Genomic DNA, 10,691 nt, shown 5'->3' with positions numbered 1-10,691 from the left:
GTGCCATGGTCACGGGCTTGGATCTTTGGCCCGTGACATTCTCCCCCACCCATTCTTGCAAGGCCCTCGTTGCGACTTCCAAATGGCACTGACTTGATTCATCTCGAAACTCTCTCGTTGCCTTGGCTTCTTCCCGGCTTGCCTTGCAATCGGGTTGTCCCTTTCTTCGGAACCTTTGCCTCGGCTTCCGTCGCCTCTTAACTTGAACCGTTGCACTCGTGGGTACATCTCGTTGGCAAAAAGTCTCCACTTTAACTTACCCCAATTCTGAATTGGTCCCATTGGAATCCCCTCGATTCTCACATCTTAGCTTCGTTTTGCCCACAGTCCCTCGGCCTTCTTGCTTACGAATTGTGAAAGGGCCCATACGATCTTGCCAAGCCAACAAGTCAGAAATCAATACACTATTAGTGTGTTTGCAATATACCTTACTCGTGGCATTCACTCATCTTGATTGCTTTCGCATTACTTCTTTCTCCTTGAAGTCTGATGCACAATCCACCTTCCCCTATGGTGGCGCCTCCACAGTCAACTCTACAGGTTTCATATCAGACTTACGCTCCACTAACTTTTTCGAAGGGGCTTTCGTAACATTCTATTCTGTCGAGTTAATGCTTCTCCCATATGAAACATCTTCAACTAGTTGAATTGACGAAAACACTTTGGTCCCAACCTTCATATCCCGATGCACTGGCACAACAATCTTTGATGACAGACCAGTGACAATATGGATTTCATCAGCCCATGGAAACAAAACTGTCTGAATCCTGTCAAGGAAGTTCAAACCAAGAACATAATCGTAATCATCTAATTGGATTACCTCAAAGTCTTCCTTGCCTTTCCATTCGCCGATTTGTAACTCCACATTACGAGCTACTTCCACAGTTGGGGCCTCCTCAGAATTTACTATCTTGATCTTCTTATTCAATTTCCTAATTGATAGACCAAGCTTCTTGGCAGCCTTTTCTGATATGAACAAGTCCGACGCTCCCGTATCAATAAGAGCACTCCGCTTCTGACCCGCAATGTTGATGTCCACAAACATCAACCCCTCTCTATTATTCCTTTTGTTAGGAATAAGAACTATCGAACCGACCCTCGATGTTCTTCCCTCTATAGGCTTCGCCTATTCTTTCGGCTCAACTTTCGTTTAGATAGCCCACATCATCGATCTCTTCAGATATTTTTGCAACATGTGTGATCTTTGACAAATGAAACATTTTATTCTCTTCCCCTTGTCCCTTGGGTTGTTGGATCCCCGCTTCATATCTCGTGGTCTCTCATTGCCACTTGTGCTATCAGTTCCCTGCTTCGCATCTCGTGGTTTTTCATTGCCACTTATGCTATCAGTACTGTGGCCATCATCGCTATGTCCCTCTTCATATTCCTCATGGTTTCTCTCACCATTGCCCTTTCCAATGGGCTGAGACGATTCAAACTTGTCTTTTATTAGACCAAATTCAACAAAGGACTCTGCTTCAGCCATGGCTACAGTAAGTTCGGTGATCCCTTGCCTATGCAACTCTTGCTTAACCAATAGAATGTTTCTTTCTCACTCAAGTCGAAGATTTGAAGCATCAACTCACTAAATGCCCGAACATACTCCCGAACAATGTCTTGTTGCGTGAGACGATGCAATTTAGCCCGAGCCTCCTTCTCGGCATACTATAGGTAAAATTGCTTCTTCAACTCTCTTTGAAACTCCTCCCAAGTCCCAATTGCGTTCCCTCCACATTTCTCATCCGTGGACCTACGACGCCACCACAAGAGAGCCACATCAGTAAAATAGATTGAGGTAGTGTTTACCTTAATTGCATCATCCTCGATGCCTATCGCTCGGAAGTATTGCTTCATTTCTCACAAGAAGTTGTCCACGTCTCTTGCGGACCTTGCACCTTTGAACTTCTCCTGTTTGGGAACATCCATTGGTTGTTACTTCAGCTTTGAAGACAACATCCCATTACTCAAAGCAGCTTTGTAAATTGTGAGCTCCCCCTTAAGCGTTTCGATTTCTTTCTTCATGGCTAACATCATTTCCTCGAGATTCTCATCCCTCTCTACCAGCTTTTCCGTAGTGGAGTTCACTAACTCATTTAGCTTTTCTGCATTGGCACCGAGAGAATCCAACACAAAATCTCTGAGTTGTTCCTTCATTGAGTCAAACCCATCTGTGTGTCCCTCGACCAACTCAAGCGTCTCCTTCATGTTCCTTACGGACTCCTCGAGATTAACAACTTGATCTTCCAACGCTGACAACATGTCCTGGAGCAACTTGTTTTTCTGCCCCTCCCACGGGTCTGCATTGGCTCATTCTGATCAACAACTTCTTTTGACATCCCAACAGTGCCTTCAAACCAATAGCTATGATACCACTTGCCACGGGGCTAGACCTTTCATCTCGCAATTCGTGTGGCCTTAGGCAATTTACTCGTCCAAACTCGCCCAAGTCAGCCTTTACACCAAAAAATGAAGATTCCTTAAGAACTCCTCCAAGGCACCAATTTGTATAGCAGAAGCGGTTATGCCAACAAAAGCTATAAGTAAGCAAAAGAAAGTCAAAGAAAGAATGCACACAAGGTGTTTGAGTAAATGCCCAAGAATTCTATTACTCTTAAGAATTCAACATACAATGGATGGTTTACAAATGATGGGGAGGCTCTCTATTAATAGTTGAGCTCCCCCAGAACCAACGGTCAAGATACATTTACATCGACGGATGAGATTAACGATATCTCATGATTTAAGGGATTTACAAGATATGTCTTATCAAATCTAATCTAATCTTTACAAGATATGATTCTCTCTATATTTTAAGATTAGTTGCCCAAAATTGCCTAAGTTGCCATATCTTCGCTATTGGGCCACCCAGGCTTCAATCTGACAGGCTTCTCCAACAATTCTTTGAATCGGGCTAGTTCTTGTGGGCTGAATGATCCCCATCTAATCGATCGACCTCTATGGGGTGCATCTTGTGCCATGGTCACGGGCTTGGAACTTTGGCCCGTGACACTAGAACATAGTACATGAATTATCGTTTTGTTTTTTATGATAACAATGTATTAATTCTTCTAGAGTCTTGAATTAATTTTGTACTATGAAAGGTTAACATGTTCCATTATTGCATTGAACATAGGCTAATAATATATTAACTCTTTTGGAGCCTTAAATCAATTTTGTATCTCTAAAAATTAATTAATTCATTACCAAATAAGAAAAATACTTCTTATCTCTAAGGATAGTATACATTGTTGTATTTTCTACAAGACATATGTTTCTTTCCTTTAAGAAATAGTAATTGAATAAATTTTTTTTTAGGTGTATGACAGGTACATAACCAACACTTTTCGTAAATTATGTCTCTTCTTTGAAGGGTTATATTAAAAACTCTTGTTGTTCTCTTGCTTATATCTATATCTCCTCATTACTAATAAGAAATCAAATAATTAAGTAATTAGTGGCACAGTCCATAAAAAAGGATGCAATTCATACTTAATATTTTGGCATACGATAGGTACACAACCAATGATCTTTCATACCACATCAATAAGATAAGTTATCTTTACTCCTTAAAAGGTCATCTTTGGAATTCTTGTTCTTTTATTTGTCTTCATTTTTCCATTTCTAGTGGTGAGAAAAATTATTATGACCATCCCTTTTACAATTATTATGTAGCCACTTACTACATACACGTCAAAGATTGCGTATTTATATATTGCTATATTCACTTCAGGAAATAAAGCAAATCTAATACGACGAGCTTTAGGGTTTTTCATTTAATAAATCATTATTTAATAGTACATTTGAAGCACGAAAAGTTGAAAGAGTTTACTCCAATAAAATCTCATTAGTAATATTCTCCCATATATTCACAATTTCAAAATCTTGCAACTCTAGGTGCATTTGATCATAAAAAGCTTTAGATAGAAGATCTTGCAACTTCAGGTGAATCTAATCATAATAAGCTTGAGATAAAATTATTGTTTTTTATGACCTTATAGTGAGGGTGAGTAAAACTTTATTCGATTCAAAAAATTCAAAAAAGAATTCGAATTTCAATTTACTCGATTCAAGTTTCGAGTTTGAGTCGAGTTGAATTTCACAATTCGAATAATTCGAGTGACAGATTGGTTAAATACTGTTTTGGTCTCTGTTAATTTTGAAAATAAGCAAACTGGTCTCTTTCAACAAAAATTACAAAAAAAAATTCAAATTTTTTTTTCAAAAATTTAAAATAAATTTTAAAATTCAAAATATTTATAAAAATCTCAAAATTTATATTTTTAAAAAATTATAAAATTATGAAAAATTATAAAAAATATATAAAAGTTAAAATTTTAAAAATTTTCTAAAATAATAAATTTGGGACCTAAGTAATGATTCCAATTTATTATTATTATTATTCTTTGAATTTTTTTTAAAATATATATGGTTTCAAATTTAAGTGCTCTAATATAGAATTAGTTATACTGTAACAATATTTTTATTTGGCATGTTTAATTTTATAAATTTAATTCGAACAATTTCACTCAACTCAATTCGAAAAAATTTTAAATTGAGTTAGGATGGTAAAATAGGACTCATGAACTGGATTAAATCAAATTTTTTTCACTCAATTCGATCGAACGCTCACCCCTACCATATAGTTCTTTTAAGTTATTCCACAATTCAAGTGGATACTACATGGTCAAATGTTCTGTTCTCAACCCTTCATGAGAATGATGATGAAAAAAGGTCATGGAGATGATCATAGTCAATTCAATTTTTCATATAAGACTTGACTTAATACAAATACCAAATAATCCACAAGCTCATTTAAACATCCTAATTAATTTATTTTTGCTTCTATAAAATTTGACTTAAATAAGTATTTGTTTCAGTGGTTAAGTGTTTTGGGTGTGTGTGAGAGGTTTTGGGTTCAAGTCTCACCTTTGGCAATTTTGTGATTTTTGGAATCAAGCCTTATCTTTATTCAGTGGGCTTATATAAAATTTTCTGTTAAATTATATTAGAATAAACTTGTTGGTTTGAGTGGTAAAGGAGTAAATGTAGAGGGGGGTTTCATGTTCGAATCCCTATGAGAGTAAGGGTGTTTATTTATTTTTACTTGGTTGACTGTTAGTGTTTTAGTAAAGCTAAAATTCTGAAGTGGTTGAGATTGAGGTGTTAGTGGGAAGTTGGTTTTGAATTTATTTTCTTTTATTTTCTCTAAACTGACTTTTTTTTCTCTGTTGCTCTCCCCCTTTGTGTTTTTCTTCTTTCCTTCGTCTTCCTTTCCATTCGTCGAATAGTATTTCCAATTAATTGGTGGGTTTTGTTGACTGATCGAAGTTGTGGTATTTGTGGCTCCTTTCTGTTCAATTCCGTTCACGATTTAATTCGATGAGTTTGGGTAAGGTAGTTTTGTTTTTGTTTGTTAATTCGTTATTGATGGGTGTCATTATGTTGTTTAGGGGAAAATTCAGGGGCTCGGAATCGCTTGTCGGGGACTTAGTTCCATGGGAATTATCGTTGTTCGATTGAAGGTAAGGGTTGGTTACTCAATGGATGCATAACTCGTTTTTGGTTCGATTTTAAACGACTAGTGCAGTGCTTTCTTGGTCAATCTTAGGTGCTGTGAGGTTTGAAAGTGTTTCCGCATCAAAAACGTACTAGGTGTGTTTCCAAAACGTGAAAAATTGAGTTTCAACTGAAGTAAAAAATGGCCACTGTCGACGCCAAACGGGCGTGTGGCTGGCTGTGTGGATGGCCGTGTGTTCGTGTAACGCCCCTAACCCGAATCCATCATCGGAATAGAGTTACGGAGCATTACCGGAGTTACCGATTTATTTATCAGATATTTTATTTCATCTAACGTTCATATTTGGAACCAATTAAAATCAAACATATTGTCCCTTAAACGTACTTATTTTTCTCGACATGTTTTACTTAAATTTATTACTCGTCTCAATATACTTAATTTCCTTGTATCAACGTACCAAAGATAATCACATATTTACATGTCATGATAAATATCATTCTCTTGCCATTTCTTCATAAACATAAATCAAATAATTCATTATATCGATATTTCAAGCATTTAAATATACAATTCAAGTTACACTAACTTACCTCGTTGCTTGTTCATGTTTATAATTTCATTAATCCGGTATCTTTTCTTTTCCACGTTCAAGTCTCGTATTCAAGTCATCCGGATCTTTATAAATAATTTTGATCGTTGTTTTCATTTATTTCATGTTCTAATACATTCAATTAATGCTCTAAACAAAATTATAATTTTACCCCTAAACTTTTAATTAATGACGATTTCATCCTTAGGCTAAAAAAATAAAATTCTTGCAATTTAATCCTTATTTTCAGCCATTATTCTCATACAAATTGATAAAAACCCATGAATTCTATAAAATATCAGAATTTTCCATAATTTCAACACTTTTCAATTAAATCCTTAAAACATGTTTTTTCCCGATCTTGAACTAAATTAATAATTTCATTCAATTTTGCAATTTTAAATAATAAAATAATCCATTTCATGCAAATTGGTCATTTCTAACATTTTTACAAAATTGCCCATAAAGTTTTGCTTTTATTCAATTTAGTCCCTGAGCCTAAAACATGCAAATTAGCCATGCTAGCTGAATATTCATACATATTTTCCTCCTCCTCCTCTCCATTCCACATCCTTAATTTATATGACATGCTACAAGTAACATTATCAATAATTTTACTATTTACTTATATGTATATTCAAAATTGTCCATTTGCATCATAGCCACTAAATTATTTATATATTAGGCTAAATAACTCCAAATTAAGATCTACTAATTTTCCATGAAACATGACTTACGTATATTCTTACCATAAAATTTTTAGAATTTTTGGTTTAGCCAATAAGTACATTTTATTCTTTAAAGTCACCCTTATTCTGCTGTCTGACAGTTCCGACCCTTCTTTTCTAAAAATTAATTTGGATGATGTTATTGTTTATTTATATTTAAAATATACTCATTCATTATTTTAAACATATAACTTTAAGAACTAATTATTTTTCTCCAATTTTTGATGATTTTCTAAAATCAGAAGAGGGGAACCCGAAATCATTCTGACCTTGTCTCACTAAATTTATTATATCTCACAATTCACAATTTCATTGCTTACACTGTTTCTTCTATAAGAAACTGGACTCAATAAGTTTTAATTCCATATCTTTTTCATCCTCTAATTCGATTTCCACAATTTATGGTGATTTTTCAAAGTTAGTCTACTGTTGTTGTCCAAAACTGTTTTAGTGCAAGATGTTTATTTACCATGTTTATAACACCCTTATTTTCTTTCTCTACACTATTTCTCATTACTTTCTCTTATTTTCTCTTCACTAACATATCAAGAACACAAGACCATATATAATAAAACTCTACATTAACATCAATTCCATGCTTTTTCAATAATATTAATCTTAAAAATATATTGAAATCTTGATATTCTTACCTCCTTCCATTGATTTCAATCTTTAACTTGATTTTCTCTCTCCTACAGCTTCTATTTCTTGAATCTAACTTAATATTCTAGCTCCCCATAGTCTCCTTGTGATCTTTCTCTCTTGATGGCTATGGAAATTCTTTTGATTTCTAGGTGAAAATGATGGATTTTTGGTGAAAGGACTAAATTGTAAAGAAAGAAAAGTTTCTTCTTCTCTTTTCTTTCTAACGTGGGATGCACGGAAATGGATGGTGTTGTTCCCTCTCTTTTTTTTTCTTTCCACACACACATACATATGTACTAAATAAAATAATAAAATAATAATAAATATCTTATTAAATATTAATAAAATAATAATTTTCTAATTAAATAATTATAAAATATCATCAATCATCATCATTACTTTCTAGATTTCTCTCTCTTCCAATTGACCATTTTTCCCTTTGTGATCTTTTAAAATTTCATTCTTGAGTCATCACTTAATTTGGTAAAATTACAATTTAGTCCCTCATAATTCTTCACTTATTCCATTTGGTCCTAATTCATCAATATTTCCTTGGTTTCTAGATCATTCCACCCTTAAAATATTTTTACTATTAGTCCTTCAAATTTTTCATATTTACACTTTAATCCTTCAAATTTTGAGTATTTACTCTTGGGCCACAAAACTTTTCTCACTTTTACAATTTAGTCCTTTCTTGAATCAATATGTCATAATATACTTCCCAGTGACATAACTCAATTTTCCTCTTCTTGTCACTTTATTTCCTTATTTTATTATATTAAGGATAATATCTTACTGTAAAAATTTTCAGGGTGTTACAGTTCGACAAAGGCATGGCTGTACGCAGCACATGGCCGTGTCGTGACGTAAGTGTGGCCATGTGGGCCACAGGGGCTAGGCCAAGTTGGGCGTGTGGGTTTTGGGCCAAGTCGTGTGGGCCACACGAGTAAGGCCAAATCTAGGCGTGTGGGCCCATTTTTATGAAATTTTCCCTAGGTCGCACGGGTCGCTCCGATTGACTATGGGCCTACCTTAGGGTTAGTAAGGGCTAACCAAACCCTAAAACTGTGGATCTGATAGTCTAATATTCTGTTCTGGGTATGATAATGCTATGCATGTTTGATTATTATGTTATCTGTATGTAAGCATGTTGAGCATGTTTAGTCTGTTATTCTGTATCTGATTTCTGTATCTGTTATTGGGGTGGGATTTATATGTATGGAGGAAGTATTATGTTCGGCGTTAATCGCCTAAATTCTGGCAAGTTGGCTGCATATATTCTGATATGTGTCTTAAGGGCACAATGTGGTGTGTAGGGATGAGTGTGTGTTTTAAACCCCACATTGTGTGATGGGATTGTCAGAGATGGTGTGTAAAGGATAGGAGTAGGATTTATACATATCTGTATCTGTAATTTGGATTTGGATATGATTTTGAATTTGGAACTGCATCTGTTTCTGACGTGTATATAATTCTATATGCTTGTATGCTTAATTCTGATGGGTTACACACTTAGTTTTCGTAAACTCACATCCGTTGTCTGTTTTGTCAGGTAATCCACAGGCTTAGGCGGATCGGTGCGGTAGGGACTCAATGGTGACTACACAACCGTAAATTATTTAAACTTAGCAACTTATGGGTTTATTTATGTTTTTGGTATTCATTTTGAGAGTTTGTAATTTTTGAGACTTTCCGGACTTTATTGTATTGGTTTTGGTTTTATATGTTTGATGAATTGCATGCTTCAGCAAAACACTTTTCTTTAAAAATGACAATTTATACGCAAACAAAGGTTTTTCTAAAACAAAACTGCATTTTCACAATATAACTGTTTTGAGGGTTGTTGAAGGTCCCTTCCCGTGGTTGTTTTGGTTTTCTCTTCTTCTCTGATAAATATAAGATTTATAAATTTCTTAAAGCAAGATATTAATAAAATATTCATATAACTTTTTTTTCTTTTTTTATCTATACTACTATATATAAAAGGAAGGTTCTAATTGACATGTTCTCAACTTCTTCTTTTTTACAGAAAATTGGTCAAAATTAAAATTTAATATTTATACTTGAGTTTCAACAATAATTTTGGTCTTTTTTATAATGTTTAGTCAAAATAATTAATATTGATTACTCTGATAAAATTTTTGACATGATTTTTTTTAAACAAAATACTATTCTAACACAAAAATATATTTTGGCATGATATGTTGGAATAAGTCTTTTTAAAAAAAATCCACATGAGCTACAAAAATTATTAACAGTGCTAATTATTTAGATTAACTAATAACATGATTTTTTGCCCTTTTTTAGTCATTATAAAATAATGATAAAATTACAGTTATGATTTCTTTACTATGCTCACATATGATATTCAATATTTATATTTTACATAATTTGGTCCTTTAATTTTACAATAGCATTAATTAGTCCAAATAATTTACATCAACATACTTATATGTGATAACTATCTTATTATTTTACCATCATATTCTTTGTATGCTGACAAGTGTCTTATAATAAAAAAAATTATTTGTAATTGAAAGAGTAAAGGTTTTTCAACTAATTATAAATGTCTTAGCAAAAAAAAAAAGACGATTAGTATCGTGGCGTGACATCACATTTTTTCTATAAATTATATAATAATGGTCAAGTTTCAATCTTGGTCCCAACTCAAATTTAAGATTTAATTATTATACTTAAACTTCCTGACATAATTTGATATCTCAACTTTTATAAGGTCATTGATTAGTCAAAATATTTTATTTTGATTAAAATGACATGAAATTTTTAAGAGTTGTTAACATCATTATATTTATCAATTAAATTTACATTCATCGCAAAGTTTTTTTTACATTATTATCATGTGAGTAATTAAAAAAATTAAAAATCATTTGAATGAATTTAATAGAAAGAGTATATTAATGAAGTTGAATTTTTAAATTTAAGAAATAAATAGATTAAAATTTTAAAAATAAAAATATGAAGAGTAGATTCTAATACACCACAACAAAAACTTGAACTATAATTTAACTTGTATAATGTAATTTCATCATTTCATCTTTTAGCTCATTTTCATTAGCGCAACTTCGGTCAAACCTCCTGCTCTTCCTCTGCTAGAGCAACCCCACTTCCAAACCTTAATTCCACCTCGTTCCATCAGGCACAATCCTACCTTCGTTTCCATGGCCGAACCCTCCAAAATCCAAGCTTTTCC

This window comes from Gossypium hirsutum, chromosome A11 (genome assembly GCF_007990345.1).
Source record: "Gossypium hirsutum isolate 1008001.06 chromosome A11, Gossypium_hirsutum_v2.1, whole genome shotgun sequence".
NCBI lineage: Eukaryota > Viridiplantae > Streptophyta > Magnoliopsida > Malvales > Malvaceae > Gossypium > Gossypium hirsutum.
Note: the sequence above shows the minus strand (reverse complement) of the source record.